This window comes from Felis catus, chromosome F1, assembly GCF_018350175.1.
Source record: "Felis catus isolate Fca126 chromosome F1, F.catus_Fca126_mat1.0, whole genome shotgun sequence".
In the NCBI taxonomy this organism is placed as follows: Eukaryota; Metazoa; Chordata; class Mammalia; order Carnivora; family Felidae; genus Felis; species Felis catus.
The window spans coordinates 60,056,745-60,074,790 of NC_058384.1; the positions used below are offsets into that span (position 1 = coordinate 60,056,745).

Genomic DNA, 18,046 nt, shown 5'->3' on the forward strand with positions numbered 1-18,046 from the left:
TTATTCAACTTTTCTTTTTCTTGGTGTAATGGTAGGAGTGATGTTCTTTCCAGTTTTCTACATCCTAAGTGGGAAGCTAACACATAATTCTTAAAACATTTGTGTATCAATTTGTCCATTTTTCAAGAGTATAGAACAGTATTTATTATAGTATCATTTCCAGACCATCAGTATCAGAGTGTTAAGGCTTATTAAAAATGCTGATTATGGAGCCACACTCCAGGCTTATAAATCTGAAAATCTAAGGGCATTCATTTTACCAAGCTCCCCAGGTGATTCTCATGCATTTTAAAAAAAAGTTTATTTATTTTGAGAGAGAGAGAGAGAGAGAGAGAGAGAGAGGGAGAGAGAGGGAGAGAGAGGGAGAGAGAGAGAGAGAGAGGAGGAGGGGTAGAGACAGAGGGAAACAGAGAATCCCAAGCAGGCTGTGTGGGGCTCGAACCCACGAAACTGTGAGATCATGACCTGAACTGAAACCAAGAGTCGGATGCTTAACCCACTGAGCCACCCAGGTGCCCCATCTCATGCATTTTGAAATTTGAAAATGGTTGGATTCACAATTAACCATGAACATTTATTGGCACTTATTATAGTGCACCCGGCATATTACAAAGATTATCTTACTTAATCTCACAACAAACCTATGATATAGGTACTTTTATCCTTTTTTTTTTCTAAATTTTTTAATGTTTATTTTTGAGAGAGAGAGGCGCGTGCGAGTAGAGGAAGGGAAGAGAGAGAGGGAGACACAGAATTCAAAGCAGGCTCCAGGCTCTGAGCTGTCAGCACAGGGCCTGACAGGGGGCTTGAACTTGTAAACTGTGAGATCATGACCTGAGCCGAAGCCGGGTGCTGAGCCACCCAGGCGCCCCTATCCTCCTTCCTTATACACTATGCAGCTGGGTCTCAAAGAGGTTAATTAGCTTATCCAAGGTAACACAGCTGGGATACAGCAGGGGTGGAATTTGAACTCAGATGGTCTGATTCTGAAGCCCCAGATCTTTTTAAACATTGAGCTATAATTCACATTTCTATCTTTTAAAGCGTACCATCAGTGGTTTTTATTATATTTACAAGATGATACAATCATCACCACTCTCTAATGGCACATTTTATTTTCATCGCCCCCCCCCCCCCCCCGCCCCGGCCAAAAAGCAATTTGGTACCTGCTAGCAGGCGCACCCCCCCCCCCACCCCCCTCCAGCTCCCGGCAATCACTAACTCACTTTCCATCCCTAAGGATTTGTCTCTTCGGGACATTTCATGTAAATGCAATCATACAATACGTGGCCTTTTGTGTCTGGCTTCTTTCACTTAGTAAAGCCGGAGATCTTAACCACCGTGTCAGAAAATTAGAAACGGGATCGTATCTGCTTAGACAAAAAGAACTAACACCTGTCAGCTCGCTGGTGCAGGAGGAGACAGGCTACCCAGGAGACACAAAGACAAGAATTCCATTCAGTTTAGTGAAGACTAATAAAGACCACGTGTGTTACGCGTGAGAGCGGTTTCGCGCGGGGAGGGGGTATCTGGGTGGTGGGGTCTGGGGTCTGGGGCGGTTCCGGCTTCAGGTGGCCGTATTCCCCGCGGGCTCCAGATGCCCGGAGCAGAGGGGAACCCGGCGGGTGCGCAGGAGGCGACGTCCCCGTGGACGCGTCTGCAGGAGCCCCAGTGTCCGTGACCCTGGCGCGCCCCGCCGCCGCCGTGCGCAGCTCTGGGCCGGGCTGCGGAGGCGGCTCCCCACGCAAACTCAAGCTCCCCGAGCCGCGAGAGATGCGTTCGTCAGGAGGTTTGGTCAAAGTCCCTGATGAGGCTGGAGCACTGATGACAGGACGCGGCCAAACTTCAGGCTTGGGCCTGACGCCGTGGACCGTCCCGCCATCCCCCCCACCTACAGGAATGATGGTACAGTTTTGAGGTGGCCTCTACAATGCTTTGCAAAAAGTTCGTGGGTTTGGTTTGTTAGGAAGAGTTGAAATGAAGAATGTGAGTGGAGAGAGAAAACTGGGGTGCCTCCTGAGAGCAAAATCTGGGGCCGGATACTCCATATGGATGCACATCAGAATTGCCCCTGGGGTGTGATAAAAATAGATTTCTGGGCTTCACTGGGGGAAATTCTGGTTTTGGGGTCTAAACAGGGCCCCGTGTCCCGTGATTCTAACAGGCCTCTGCAGGTGATGACAAGTGAGGGGCCAGGGCCAGGCTGGCACGCACAGCTGGAGGGTAATAGTTTTCCGCGTTTAATGTGCATGCGAATCATCTGAAGGTCTTATTAAAATTCAGAATCTAATTCATTCAGCAGGTCAGAGAAGGGGCCGGAGAGTCTGCGGTTCTGACGACCTCCTGATTCGCTATCCGGGGACCATCTTTTGAATGGCAAGGTTGTAGGGGATACCGGCTTAAGGATAGAAAGCTCTGGCTCTCACTTAGGGTGCTTGCCATCTAGGGCGGGGAGCCCGGTGGACAGCTGCTTCTAGGCCAACGTGAAGCGGGCTGTCCCAGTAAAGACCCAGAATCGTTGTAAAGGGAGACACACCCTTTCTATGGGCATCACATGTTCGCAGTGAGACATCCAGGGAAAAAAAAATGGTGAATGTCATGTTCGACAAACTGTTTAGCAAGATAGGAAAGGGTACTACAGATCTGACGCATATTTCTATCCCAAATGGTTAATATCTTCAGAAAAAAATATGGACGCTAAAGAGGTAAGCCCTAATTTTCTAGAAAATTCACTGATGTGGAAAACTTCATTTCCTGATAATGCCGGGAAAATCTGTGTTTTGTTGGGTGCTCCATATGCTGTTGGTGCTTATGAATTGTGCAGTTTTATTATCCTCATTAACAGGGATAATGCTTGCTTTTTAACAATCATGATCACCATCTGGAACTTGGAAAACCATCGTTTGAGACTCAGGTAGGAAGGGGAAACGATCTTGATGGGGTCCTGGCTCACTCATTTCCCCACTGCCCCAGCCTTGTTCACGTCCAAGGGCTTGGCTGCCAGGCACAGAAGAACCATACAGACAGATGTGATGTTAGTTGTGGTTCAAGAGGAAACAGAAACAAAGCAAAACAGAATGAGACTCAGTACAAGGAACGTTTGGCTTTGACTTCATTGTTTAATTTCATTCTCATATATTTTTTTTAATTTTTAAAAATGTTTTGGTTTTTTTTTTTTAATTTTTGAGAGGGAGAGAGATGCAAATGGAGGAGGGGCAGAGAGAGGGGGAGACACAGAATCTGAAGCAGGCTCCAGGCTCTGAGCTGGCAGCACAGAGCGTGATGTGGGGCTTGAACCCACATCATGACCTGAGCCGAAGTCTCAGCTGAACCACCGACTGAACCACCCAGGTGGCCTGAATGTCATTCTAATGTTAACAAATATTCACAAAGTGGCTTGCCATGTGTGTTCCCCTCACAGCCCTGGTGATCTCTAACTATGCTGTGACATTGTGACAAGCTGGCTAGTGTGACCGTCAGTGCTCTCCCAGCTCTTGGGGGGAGTTGGATTTGGGCACCTGAATGTCTTTTTTGCTTCACGGAGGATTACCTTGTCAGAAAGAGGTGGCTAGACCTCCAGGACCTGGTAACCATAGCAACCATGCACGCCTGACCTTGTGGGTTCTTTAGGACACCTCCCCAGACCTTTCCCAGACTGATCTTTTCAACCTTTCCCCAAACTGTTAGTGGCATTCTTAGACGGGCTCAGCCCTAACGTGCAGGGCACTTCAGGAGTATTGACCTGACTGCCTTTTCCAGGTACCTAAACAGTCAGCACTCCATGGGGAACAGGAGGAGCTAGAAAAATTGGGAAAGCGAGAAGAACAACATGAGCAGAATCTCACCAAGGAAATAAAGCACCTGCTTTTGATCACTAAGAACAGAAGATAAAATGCTCACATTCGAGAATGCAATCAACTCACTGTAAGGAATTGCGCTTAGAAGTTTCCTGGTGGGGGCGGGGTGGGTAGCAGGTATGTAGGTGAGTTGGAGGTAGTTTTCTAGAGAAGGCGGGTTTCCAGTAGAATTGGTGGAGAAGAAAAGGGCAAAACATGGCTGTGAAAAAGGGAGGAGATATTAGTAGTTCCCCCATAGGGGCTGTGTATTGTTTCAGGGGCACAGGTGGAGGCAGGTCCTGTGAGGCTGAACAAAAGGAACAAGGCATTGGGGGCCATATGGCTGAGTTTTATAGGCTGGATCCATCATCATAAGTAGCCAGTTCCAGGGTGGGCAGACACTAAAACAATCAGGCTTCCCCAGGTTGTGTCCTCCCTGAGTTTTCCAGCCTTTCTTCCCGCCATGCTCCCCCTTTCCCCGTTTCACCCTCCCCAGCAGCCTCTTCCTGGCATGTGGCTTCCAAAGCACCCGTGCCATCCCATCAATTGGTACCAGATTGAAATGAGGTTGAGACCAGATGTTGACATGCACTGAAGCTTAGAACACTATTGGGGCTCAGCCAAGTCAACTCGTTGTGGTTTCTTGACCGTTTCTCTGCTGACATGTGGACATTTACCACAAATAGTGAATGTTTACACCAAAGAAGTGGAAGGATGTGCATTCTAGCTGACCTTCACTTCACCTCCCTCTGTCATCTTCTAGAAACAGGGCTTTATCGTTGGAGATGGAGTCAATGGGTTATGTCTCAAGTATGAAGACTACTTCACCACAGGGGGGTAAATAGTGATGTTTCCCACTGCAGTTATTATGGGATGGAAGGGGTAGACATATGTAGTCTGATTTGCACTATTTCTTCTTTGGGGGAGGCACACACTGTATTAGGCCTACCTCACGTTGCATTTGGTGCTGGTTGGATGAGATCATGATCCTGTCCTCTGTAAATAGAAGGTGACTCAGATACTTTCTCATGGATCCTATGTAATTGTCCTGTAACTTACTGGGTGACTCTGAACTTGGGTTCCATTGGGTGAAGTTACTAGGTGACCTGGTTTCCTCAGCTCTCAAATGAGGGGAGTGGGGTTGGACCTTAGTTAGGCTAGATGATAATTAATATCCCTTCCAGTTCAAATATTCTGTGACTTTCCTGGGTACTGGGCAAAGCTCAAGTTCTAATCACAGAAACACCTGTGAGCCCCTTCCACTGCAGACATTAGCTCCACCCTCTGTGGCTCTGGGTGAAAAGTGACACATTATCAGTAGGGACCATGGGCACATGTCCAGTTTCATACCTGGAAGGCACGAGGCCATGAAGTGCCCAGAACCCAGTACGAGAAGTAATAAGGAAGTTCTCTGAGAGCAGGGATGATTTACATCTGGTAAGATTAAGTGTGGCTCTGTCTCAAGGAAAACCTAAAATAACTGTTTTAAAGCAGTAGTTCTCAAAGTGTGGTTCCTGAACCAGCATCATCAGCATCATTTGAGAGCTTATTAGAAATGCAGATTCTTAGGCCTCAGTCATACTTGAAGAATCAGAAATTGGAGCCCAGCCATCTATGGTCTAATGAACCCTCCACATGATTCTGATGTACGTTAAAGTTTGAGAACCGCTGGCCAAGATTATTCTATTATGGAAAAAGAGGTCTGGCGGATGACCTCGTGGGCTGATAGAATGTCACCAGGAACCTAAACTGACCATCCACCTGTTTTACCAGACTTGGTTCTGAATGATTTTGGCTTGCTCTGAAAAATAAATTCCATTCTCAAAGCAAAAAGACCCAGTGGCAACTACAGGTGCCCAATATAATTTGGTTCATTTATTGAAAAGAATTCACAAATATGAATTCTAAAAATATTTTAAGCAATGGCACCATCATTGGGTTGTGCGCTTCCTAAGGTGAGGTGCCACTCACATGGATGTGTGTAGTCTTTGGTGTGTTTGTTTAAAAATTGACCTAATTAATTCATGGTCATACATCTTAACACAGTAACATTATAAGGCCATCATCTTTAATGCTTACTTCTTCATTTATTTTGAGAGAAAGAGAGAGCATGAGAGAGTGCTTGAGCGGGGCAGGGGCAGAGAGAGAGGGAGAGAAAGAATCCCAAGCAGGCTCCACGCTCAACATGGAGCCTGACATAGAGCTCAGTCTCACAACTGTGAGGCCATGGCCTGAGCCGAAATCAAGAGTCGGGCACTCAACTGGCTGAGCCACCCAGGTGCCCCTATAAGGCCATATCTTGCAGTCCTTTTGTAACCCTCTCATAACATACTTCTTTCTGGCCACTGAGTAAGCTTTCAATAAATAATGATTGAGTTAAATGGGTGACTTTATAGAGACCAAAGCAAGGCAAGATGAAATCAAGAATCAAACACTGATCTGGATAACTAAATCAGTGTAGACAGAAATGTAAGATGTTTCAGAATCTCAAACATTTGGTTCTCCATTGTAGATTTTTTCCTTTATCAATAATAGTTTGGGTTATGTTGATTTGAACAGGGGACTGAGAGCTAGGACCCAAGTTAAAAGCTCTGCCTTTAGCATTGGGAAAGTCACTTACACTCATTTTGTATCCCATTTCTTTTCCCTACAGGCAAGGGTTTTTACAATTAAGAGTTGGACAAGAGCTATTCCATGAATGTGTCTTCTGCTCCTGAGGGGATATGTATGCAGGGCCTCCCCGTAGAGAGAATGGCACATTCTCAGTGGCACCTTTAGGACACAGCAGATACCTACCGTCGACCCCCATTCCTTCAGATGTGACTATTTTCCATTGGTCTGCATGGATCTGCGGGTGGGAGAATTATGGGGTGACCTTGAAGACAGAATGACACAGTGTGCTCTCATTTCTAACCTGAGAAGCCTAGATGGTTTAGAAAATTGGAATAATTTCCTTTCATTTTCGCAGAGAGCTGTGGTTTCTAAGAAAAAATATCAATGTTTTTGACCAATTCCTTCCACAAAGACTGGAAAAACCATGCCCTATCTGCTTAGCCCAGGCGCTGCGGGCCAGACAAGACAGTTGCCTGTTTACACGAGCAGAAAACAAAGCCGCTTCTAGATCAGGCTGTCTGCTGCCGATCAGATCAGATCAGCAGCACTGAATGGGCTCCTCGCAGGGCCAGCTCCGGGTACCCCAGAAGACACGGGGCTGGCGGGGTCTACTCGCAGGTTCTCTGCCCAGCATTCATTCTGGCTTCTTCTTGACCAGCAGAACTCCTGCATCATTGAGGGCAGCAAGGTGTCCACTGAAAAGCGACACTCTTTCAGCTTCCTTTTCTCCTTACCTTGTGGTAGCCTTGTGACCGTGTTCTGGTCCTTGAAATCCAAACGGCGCCTTCACGTGGATCTCCAGGAAGGCTCTCTAAAGACTGCCGATTCAGCCCAGAGGTGTGCCTGTGTTATTATTGTTCTACTCTTTCTCCTCGCTGCTGCCCGGAATTGAAAGGTGGCATCTGGAGCCTCAGCGGTCATGCTGGGCCGTAAGTGTAGAAGCCAGGCACTGAGGTTGGCAGAGCAGAAAGGCGGAAGGATTAGTCCCTGTTGACTTCGTATCAATCATGGGTTGCCTCCCCAAAGACCTCTTTTATGTGGCAGAGTGACTTTTTTGTGTTTAGACCTCAGTCATTTTGGGCTTTCCATTATATGTGGTCGCATCTAATCCCAGCTGATACCGGTGGTCCCTGCCCTCACTTCATGCCTGTGGATGCTGTGGAGTCTGGCACATTCAGGTGCACGCATGTGGTCCCTACTGTGGAGTGTATCACTCTTCGGTCAGAGTCTTCGAGGATTGGAGTGAAGGACGAGGGGATGGCAGGGGTATTTTCATGATTAGGGTACCAGGCTTCCCTAATTCCCATGAGAGGGTCACAGGATGTTAACGATGACCTGGTTTAGTTCCTACGTCACCGCCTGCCCTTCTACATTGTGGGCCCAGGTTCATTATCGGGTACGTGTGAGATGGAGATTTCAATCACCAGGGGTTTGGGGACCTGGAAGGAAACCTTGGACCACCGAATCAACACCTATGCTTGAAGCATGAAGTGGAGACGAGACTACATGGGTGATGATCTCTCTGAAGTGATTCCATATGGTCTGGCTTTCAGCCGCAGAATGCAGCCTGACGAACAAGGTTCAGGCTTGGCTCCTTGTATCTGTTCTCTTTGAGTGTGCTCAGGAATTTTTTTTTAAATTTTTTTTCAATGTTTTTTTATTTATTTTTGGGACAGAGAGAGACAGAGCATGAACGGGGGAGGGGCAGAGAGAGAGGGAGACACAGAATCGGAAACAGGCTTCAGGCTCTGAGCCATCAGCCCAGAGCCTGATGCGGGGCTGGAACTCACGGACCGCAAGATCGTGACCTGGCTGAAGTCAGACGCTTAACCGACTGCGCCACCCAGGTGCCCCAGGAATTTTTGACTAGATAAACCAATCGCAACTGAAGTTGACCATGGATCCCAGCTCATAATTCCAATATATAATTTTTTGTAATGCTTATTTTTGAGAGAGTGAGAGAGAGACAGAGACAGAGACCTAGCATGAGTGGGGGAGGGGCAGAGAGAGAGAGAGACACACACGTACGCGCGCGCGCGCACACACACACACACACACACACACACACACACACACACAGAATCCGAAGCAGGCTCTGGGCTCTGAGCTGTCAGCACAGAGCCTGGCACAGGGGTCAAACTCACAAACCATGAGATCATGACCTGAGCCAAAGTTGGACACTTACTGACTGAGCCACCCAGGTGCCCCAAGTTCTGTAGATTTTAACTCATGCACTGAGTCTTGCCAAATACCACCACTAACAGAACACAGGACAATCCCAACACCTCATGAATTTCCTTGTGCTACCTGGTAGTTTTTTAAAATACCTTTCCTGAGTTATAATCACATACCATACAGTCCACCCATTTAAAGTGTGCAGTGTGATGGCTTTTAATATATTCACAGATAATGTGCAGCCTCCACCAGTAAATTTTAGAACATTTTCATCACCTCCAAGAGAAGCCCCTTACCCTTTAGCCATCCACTTATCTTTCCATCCTTGTCCCAGGCAACCACTAGTCTGCTTTCTGTCTCTATAGATTTGCCTGTTCCGGACATTTCCTATAAATGGAATTATGTAATATGTGGTCTTTTGTTACTGGCTTCTGTCTCTTAGCATACCATTTTCAAGGCTTCTCCATGCTGTGGCATGTATCACTATTTCTTTCCTTTTCACAGTCCAGCGACATTCCATTGCATGAGATACCACATGTTCTTTAGTTAATGGACATTTGGATGGTTCCCACCTTTTAGCTATTGTGAACAGTGCTACTGTGAACACTTGTGTACAAGTTTTTGTTTGAACAACCTGTTTTCGGTGCTTTTGGGTATGGAAGTAGGAGCGGAATTGTTGGGTCATGTGTACTTTTATGTTGAAGTTTTTAAGGAATCACCAAATTGATTTCCTACGCTGGCTTAGCTGTTTTATGTTCCCACCAGCATTATATGAGGGTTCTAATTTCTCTGCATCTTTACTAACATTTGTAATTTTCTGTTTTTGCTTATAGCCATCATGGTGGGTGGAAAGTTACATGGTCGTTTTTTGGATTATAATAGTCTCACACGCTGGGTGAAAATGTAGACATTTTTGTCCTGTTTTTTTGCTTTCAGCCAATTGAAACTTAGCAAACATAGACTTTCAGAATGAGAGATTTGTATAAAGGGGGAATTGGCAGAGAAAATGAATCAAAAGGAATGGTCTATAAACACAATATGAGGAAGAGCAAAACGTTATATGAAAATCATGGGTACAATATACACTTCAATCAATACATATTATTTGTTCCTACTGTGTGCCAGTCTCTGTGCTAGGCACTTGGGGCTTAAAACAAATAGGAACAGAGCCTTTAGAATGTTTACTGTATGGAGCGGGTGCTCAGAGGAGGGGCCCTTCACACAGTCTAGGTATCAGGAAGGCTTCTTGGAGGCAGAGGGATGGAGAGTAAAGAAATTCTCATCAGAAAATAAGGGACACTAGAAAGTATTTGAGGGGGAAAGAACTCATGCTGGAACATTTGGGAACTATCTTCCGGATGGCCTATTTTTTTTTTTTTTTTTTTTTTTTGCCTTTCGGCTAAAATCTTGATTAGCCTGATTACTTTCATTTCCCAATCTGCAATTGGTGGGTAGAATTCTTTCTTGAGGAAAATAAATCATAACTAAGACTTTTGTAAATATTGCTAGCTTTTGATTATTTGCACTAATTAAAGGGGAATGTATAATTCAGGATGGCAACAACGTAAACGGTTTATATTGACTTTGGAATATGTTTTTTGTTTTTTTCTGAAATTCCCAGATGTTGCTGTGTCGGATGTTCGCAGAACACACAGACCCGACTACGGCATGATGCCCTAGGAAGTGGGCTCTGTAGTGCTTCAGGATGATGCGTCAGCCTAAGCAGACACATTTTCTTCAGACAGTGCTTATGGGGCACACCTTTCCTGCGGTGAGAATTCATTGTTTGGGCTTTAGGTTTTCTGTCTCCTGATTTATACTAAAAAGGAGGAATAATTCCAAAATTGTTTGCTCTATTTTAGAGGTGGCAAAAAATCCTCGGAGATCACCTGTGCTGCCCGTTCTTTCTTGGTACCATAAATAAAACCTTTTTGCCAGATTCAGGGGAGGAAAAGAAACTCTTCTGATATGATCAAATTCTTTTGATGACACCCTGTGGCTTTTTAAATAAACACAAGTAACTTATTCATGTCCCAAGTAGCGGCCTAGACATTGCCATAAAATATACACACATATACAATGGACCAGATTTTGGATGACTTGTTTCTGAAGGGTCGCCAATGGAGAACAGACTCTAATCCCAAATAAATAACATTGCCAATTGGTCAAAGTAAGAAATAGATTCACATATGTATAATAAAACCTGAAACTCATTTGGGCTACTTATGAAGAATTAGCAACAAGTCTTTCTTAAAATTGTTTTAATTAAAAAAGTTTTTTTTATTTAAAAAAAATTTTAATGTTTATTTTTGAGAAAGAGAGACAGAGCATGAGCAGGGGAAAGGCAAAGAGAGGGAGACACAGAATTGGAAGCAGGCTCCAGGCTCTGAGCTGTCAGCACAGAGCCTGATGTGGATTCGAACCCACAAACCATGAGATAATGACCTGAGCTGAAGTTGGACACTTAACCAACTGGGCCACCCAGGCACCAGGGGCACCTTAGCCAGGGGCTAAGTTCATGGTCTTGTGGGTTCACGAGTTCAAGCCTGTGTTGGGCTCTGTGCTGACAGCTCAGAGCCTGGAGCCTGCTTCCAATTCTGTGTCTCCGTCTCTCTCTGCCCCTCCCCTGCTTGCTCTCTGTCTCACTCACTCTCTCTCTCAAAAATAATAAGCATTAAAAAAAATTGGAAAATAAAGATCCTTGAGTATCTGGTTTGAATGAATAATAAAAAGTAATTTGTAATTAGCACACCAGTTATATATTTGCTATCTATTGCTACGTAGCACATTATCCCAAAACTTAATGACTTAAAGTAACAATAAACATTTCTTATCTTATGTAGTTTCTGGAAATGGATTAGCTAGTGTTTCTGGCTCAGGGATTGTCATGAGACTGTAGTCAAGCTGTCAGCCGAGTCTGCAGTCATCTGGAGGTTTGACTGGGGCTGGAGGACCTGCTTCCAAGATGGCGCACCCACATGGTTGGAAAACTGATTTCTCAGTCCCCTTTCTAGTGAAACTTGCTCAAAGCCTGCTGGAGTATTATCACAGCATGACAGCTAGCTTCTCCCAAAACAAGATCTGAGGGGGCAAGGCAGAAATAGCAATGTCTTTTATGACCTAGTGTAGGAAGTCACACGTCATCACTTGAGCCATATTTTATTGACCACACCAAGACGCCCTGATACAGTGTGGCTAAGACTGCACAAGGGTGTGCATACCAGGAGGTACTGGAGGTACCAGGAGGCATCACTGGATGCCATCTTGGAGGCTGACCACCATGAGCTGTTAGTACATAATTGGAAATGAGTCACTCCAAAAGAGAATTGGATTAATTACTTTCCTATTCTGGCAATTAGCATCCAACTACTATAAAAAAAATTCCAAGTGGGTGAAGTCAAATTGTGAATTTGAGAGCTTTCAGGATGAGAGGTTTATGATCAATATCAAGATAAGTCATTAGCTCAGGGTCATAGAAGACCATCTACAGTTAGCTGGATTCTACTCTTTGCCATTGTGAGTACAGAGCCCTTGGGTATTGGTACCCTTCCCAGATTCTTCAATGGTGATTTCATGCCACCTCTTGTGTCATCTTCATCATGAAGCTACTCAGCTGGCTTGGTTCTGGTGGTGGCTTCCAACCATTTCTCTCTCTACTGAGGATGTTCCCTCACATTGCACACTCTCACGGGCAACTCTCAGATTATATGCATCTCCCAGACCACTAGGTGCTAGCCCATTTTGTTTTCTTTTAAATTCAAGAAACATATTAGAATACCAGTGAATGGGGGGGGGGTTATGCTAGGGATAAACTCAACTCTGTTCTGATTTATATGAATCAGAAAAGCATGTATATAAACACATAAGGCATTTACAAACATTAGCACTTTGACTATTACTAGGAACAAGTCTCTCTTAACACATTAGTGTGTTCACCCTGAGATTGAGGGCCTCAGTAAGGACACTGGCGTGGTGAGTTCAAATCTGAAACCCGGACTGGCCTGTTAGTTCTTCCGTGTTTCCTGGTAGGCTGGGAAGCATCTGCCACTAATTATAGGGTAAACTGAGCGAGCGTGTCTGTGTGACTGGTCCCTGCCCATTTAAACAGACTTCGCTTCCACCAGCAAATGGGCCCTGAGAAGTATTTAAAGGAGAGGCGTGGACATTAGCTTCAAACGGCCAGAAGTTTTTCAGACTGACTCCTGTCTTCCCATGTCAACTCACTGTTTTTGTCTTTATCTCCCTTTTTCTCCAACCCTATTTTCTTTGTACCTTGGCTCTGATATCCACCAGGCCCCCGTGCTCCAATGATGGGTGTAGACGTGTTTGTTGAATTCACTCTCTGGATCTGAGCCACCTTGGCTGCACTATGCTGAAGCGCTTCGCCCCTGCCACCATCCCATGGTGTGAGTCTGTCCCTGCTCCATTTGAGCCCCAGTGGCCACCGGTAGGGATCACACCTGTTATTCTACACAAATGCATCACTACCCCCCGGGGCAAACAAGTCAATGACCATCAGATAGGATTATTACCATCACTGTAATTCATCAAATGAATTTTCATTTATTGTGGTTCACTTCAAATTCAGACATTTGTTCTTAGAAAGGCTTTTCTATTCCTTTCTTAATAAATGAGTATTTATGTGGTGAGTTTTCTTCCAGTTTAACACATGAGAAAACCAAGGTTGAGAAAAAGTAAGCCACATAGCCACTAAGTTATGGGGAGAGGATTAGAATCTCAGCCTTCCAATATTTGGTCTAAAATTATTTTTTTAAGTTTATTTTAAGAGAGAGAGAGAGAGTGAAAGAGAGCACACAGGAGTGGGGGAGGGGCAGGGGAGAGAGAGAGAGAGAGAGAGAGAGAGAGAGAGAGAAAACCAAGCAGGCTCCACAATGTTAGCGCAGAGCGTCACATGGGGCTCAGTCTCACGAACCAAGAGATTATGACCTGAGCCGAAATCAAGAGTTGGACGCTTAGCAGACTGAGCCACCCAGGTGCCCCTGGACTTTGTTTTTAAAAGAAAATGTGCAGTGACTTTCACCATTTGATGTAATAATTGTCTCCCAGCATTAGAGAATTAAATTCAACTTAGTTAAGTTGAATAGAAGGGTAGTGGCAAGGGGCACCTGGCTGGCTCAGTCAGGAGAGCATGAGACTTGATCTCAGGGTTGTGAGTTCAAGCCCCATGTTGGACATGGAGGCTACTTTATTTTATTTTTATTAAAAAATTTTTTTTTACATTTATTTATTTTTGAGAGACACAGACAGAGCATGAGCAAAGGAGGGGCAGAGAGAGAGAGACAGAATCCGAAGCAGGCTCCAGGCTCTGAGCTGTCAGCACGGAGCCTGACACGGGGCTCGAACCCACGAACCGTGAGATCATGACCTGAGCTGAAGTCGGATGCTTAACCGACCGAGCCACCCAGGCACCCCTGGAGCCTACTTTAAAAAAAGCACAAACTAAAAGTTAGAAGGGCAGTGGCAAAAGTGTCAGAATGATGGGGGTTTGGGAAGAAGTGCATTTGTAGTTCTTCATCTTTGAACTTTGGTATAGATAGTGAAGAGCCCACCTGCTAAAAATGTTCTTAATTTTTAAGTACTTGTTGCAAAGCTACTGGGGGTAAGGCATTTACCTTGATATGAGGGACCCTGTAGGGTCCATATTTTGGGGAATATTATAACCTGAAGTACTTGAAGTATCCTTTGAGGGCTATTCTAATAAGTTCTCTGTGAGACATTTTTGTGTCTTGCATGGGGATGTTGTGGAGAACCTGGTCGGCCACATGATGCTGTGTTCCTTCATAATGATGGAGAGATCTTTTGGATCTCAGCATGTGCAAGAGCTGCTCAGAAACCCTAAGTCTCAAAACCTACTGCATTTCCTTCTTTGAGTTTGTCTTCTAGCTTGTGTTTCTGTGTACTAACTTTGCCCCAGCGTTATCTTTGAGCGTTGCTCAATTTTATCTTTGCCGTGATTTTCCTCCCTTTTTATGTATAGTATCCTGTGGTCCTGCATAGCCCTGACGTGATTCTGAATGTGAATGCGTGTCTACATTAACTTGGACAGATATAATAATTTTACAAACATCTGTGGAGGAAGGTTATTTATTTATTTATTTATTTATTTATTTATTTATTTATTTATTTATTTTGAGAGAGAGTACGTGTGCGCGAGTGCGAGAGGGGGAGGGGGAAAGGCAGTGAGGGACAGAGAGAAAATCTTAAGCAGGCTCCACGCTCAGCACAGAGCCAGTCCAGGGCTCGATCCCACGACCCTGGGGTCATGACCTAAGCCGAAGTCAAGAGCCAGCCAGCCAGCCTGAGCCACCCAGGCGCCCCTGGAGGAAGTTTTAACAAACAGATGAGATTCATTTTGGTTTAGTAATACTCATTGCTTAGAAACAATGTGTTATCAACAAAGGAGGGAGTAGAGATGGAAGAAATAAGAGGGCATAGGCTGTCGGGTCATTTTCTACAGGCTGCCTGTCCGGTCAGTGGCCCAGAGAGGCTCCACCGAGAAGGCTGTGTGACTTTGCTTCTGGAAGCCCTTCAGGATAGCACAGTGCTATCTGAGAAACTGTCAGGGCCACCCAGAAGACTGGCTGGTTGATTGATCTCATGGGATTACTTAGCATAATGCTTTCATTGAACTTTTTTTCTGTACTGGAAGAGTATATGGGGAAGAAGAAAGGGTTCCAGCAAGAGTTTTCTCTGGGGGCCAAAAACATAACCAGTGGTTCTCAATGTGTGGTCCAGCATCATCGCCATCACTGGGGAATGTGCTAGAAATGTAAGTCTTCAGGCCTCACCCAGAGCTACTGAATCAGAAATTCTGAGTGTGTGGCCTAGAAATCTGTATTGTAACAAGCCCTCCAGCTGATTCTTCATGCTCGGGTGTGAGAGCTGCAGGCATTTAGAAGTCAAGAGCATGAGCTCTGGACTCTGACCTCCTTTGCTAGAATCCTGGCACCACCCCTTATTTAAGCTGTGCGACTCTGGGAGCATTGCTAGATCTCTCTGTGCTTTAGTTTTCCCATCTGTAAGTATCTGGAGAGAATTATAGTACCACCTTCAGAAAGTTATAATAAGGATTAGATTTGTGAATATACTCAAGAGTAGTACCTGGCACATAATAGCAGCTCAGTAAATGTTAGCCATTATTATCAGCGGACTTCTTGTCATGGAAAAGTGGGAGAGGGTTTCTCACTCTAGCCTCTCTCCGTAAGAACCCGCGAAGCTCATGCAGCCTTCTGTGAGGAATAGCTACAGGCTGGAATTGCTAGGATAGTGCAGAACACGAGATGCTCAAAGCCCCGTCTGCGCATATCATGCATGTCACCTTAGAGATAGCCCTGAGTTGTGAGAAACTCAGTTTCCTTCTCAGCATTGGTAAGATCCGTTTCTGACCTGTGGGACAGAGAATTGATTCCTCGATTTTGGGCGAAACCCCAAGTGTCTGAGGGATCACAAAGGTGTTGCAGAATTCACCAAAAAAGTCTGAAAGTAATATCACCTAAAATTAACTTTAAATATCTTAAAAGAAGTTCTAGTTTGCCCAGATTTTCGAAAACTGTGCCTTAGGGGGTGGTGGGGAATGGGGGAATCTAGAAAGAACCAAATGGCTATTGGACGTTGTAACCTCTCTCCGAAGCCTGGGGATCACCGTTGCAATGTTTAAATGGATTATTTTAGAAAGTTGCTACAGACACACTCATCAACACGGCCTCAAGACCCACTTTCCAGTTGCGATAGGGTGGCATTGTGATTTCCCTTCTCCCAAGGTTTGAAATTTTTCCAAGATGATGTGCAGCTTGACTGAATTAAATCCTTGTCAATAAGATGAAATACACCAGATCAATTGGGGGTTTTCTTTTGGCAGCCCCCACAGCCAAGCCGGCTCATCTGCACGGCGGATCCACTCAATCATGCAATAGTAGTTGCTGACATGACCAGAAAGAGTGATTTGTTGGGGAAAAATGGTTGGAATTGGAAAGGGCTGGGATTAAACGCAGGAGCTCAGAGGTTCCATGCTGTGCCTGAGCAGCCCAGGGGCTCCGGCGGCCTCTTTGTCTGGTCCCGGCGGAGTCACTAAATGGAAGGAGAGGACACGGGCCAAGCTGGGTCAAGGTCTTTGGATGAATGTGCACGGGTAGTCCTAGAGTGTCCTGGAGATTCTAGCCACCCCCCCATCTCTCTCTCTCTCTCTCTCTCTCTCTCTCTCTCTCATTCTCTCGTTCTCATGTTCCAGACCTGAGAACCTGTTGAGGCCAAAGAGAATGAATTCTGAGGTCCAGTCCTAGGCCCAAGAGCCAGAAAGCAGAGCTCAGCGGTCTGGTTGTGTAGACAACAGCCAAGTGCTTTTCTTATCTCAGTACATTCTTCTCCTAGCCCACCCCTCCCCCTCACCATCTCTCCTCATCAAACTTCCCAGTGAATTAGGCTGTTGCTTTGACAACAGCTGGGAAGGGGGGTGGGGGGGGGATGGTGAAGTGGAGGACTGGAAAGTTCCACGTCACTCTGTGGCAGAACTGCTGATGAGACCCAGGAAGGAGCACAGAATGAGATGTTAGCTTGAGGATTGCAAACATTGGCAACGCAGGATGATTTACCCCGGGCTGGAGAGGCTTCTCTTATTCCTTCGCCTGCCCCCCCAGGAAGCCTCTAGGACTCTGAAAATAATGGATTTATCTCATGGGAGAGAGCTGGTGTCTTGCCAAGAGAAAAGCATCCTGATAGCAACAGGTCGAAGCCTCACGTTGTGGCAGGATTTATGATGGGGGTTTATCAGCCAGAGAGAGAGGCAGTGTGGGGAGGCCTGGGCGGTGTCTCTCCCCACAGGAATGTTCTGCATGATCCCTTTACTCCATGAAAAATGAAGTGTGGTGGGCTAGTGGGGAGACCTCGTAAAGCTCGGGTGATCACACGGACTTGGATACAGAGCCTGGCTTCAGAGCATAAGAAATACCCAGGCTATACCAGTGAAAGGGTGTGGACATAAATAATGGGCAACTCCCATAAAAAAGGTCAAACGTCTGACTTCAAATAACATGCTTTTTCTTCCTGAGCCGAGTTGCCGAGAGTTGAATGAGGGTCAGATTTGCATCCACGTCTCTCCCTAGCTCAGCTCTTGGCTTGCCTCGTTTTCTCCCCAGGGTGTATTAAAAACAGAGCTGCTTCACGTGAATGTGATGGTTCCCATTCGGAACCTTGCCTCGGCTTTGGTTTTTCTCTATCATCCTGAAGGGGGAAATGTCCCCCACAGCTTCCAGGTCACTTGCGAGCTATTTGGGTTTGGAAATGAAATGAGACCCTTGGAAAGCGTGCCTCTTTACTCATACTTCGCTGATGTTAGTAAGACTCGGTCATTCTCCAGCCCCGGGTCAGGGGTCAGGCAGCCATAAACCTGCCCGCGGAATTTCTTT

At 45.6% G+C, this 18,046-nt stretch overlaps 1 long non-coding RNA gene across 3 annotated transcripts in view; it reads left to right on the forward strand.

Moving 5' to 3' along the window:
- Window positions 1-1,560: 1,560 nt before the first annotated feature.
- Window positions 1,561-18,046, forward strand: part of LOC123382720 — a 53,332-nt gene continuing 36,846 nt past the window's right edge. For all 3 annotated transcript variants that reach the window (XR_006591553.1, XR_006591554.1, XR_006591555.1), the window contains exons 1-2: window positions 1,561-3,924; window positions 10,246-10,395. This is a non-coding gene — a long non-coding RNA (uncharacterized LOC123382720). The remainder of the gene's footprint in view (window positions 3,925-10,245; window positions 10,396-18,046) is intronic.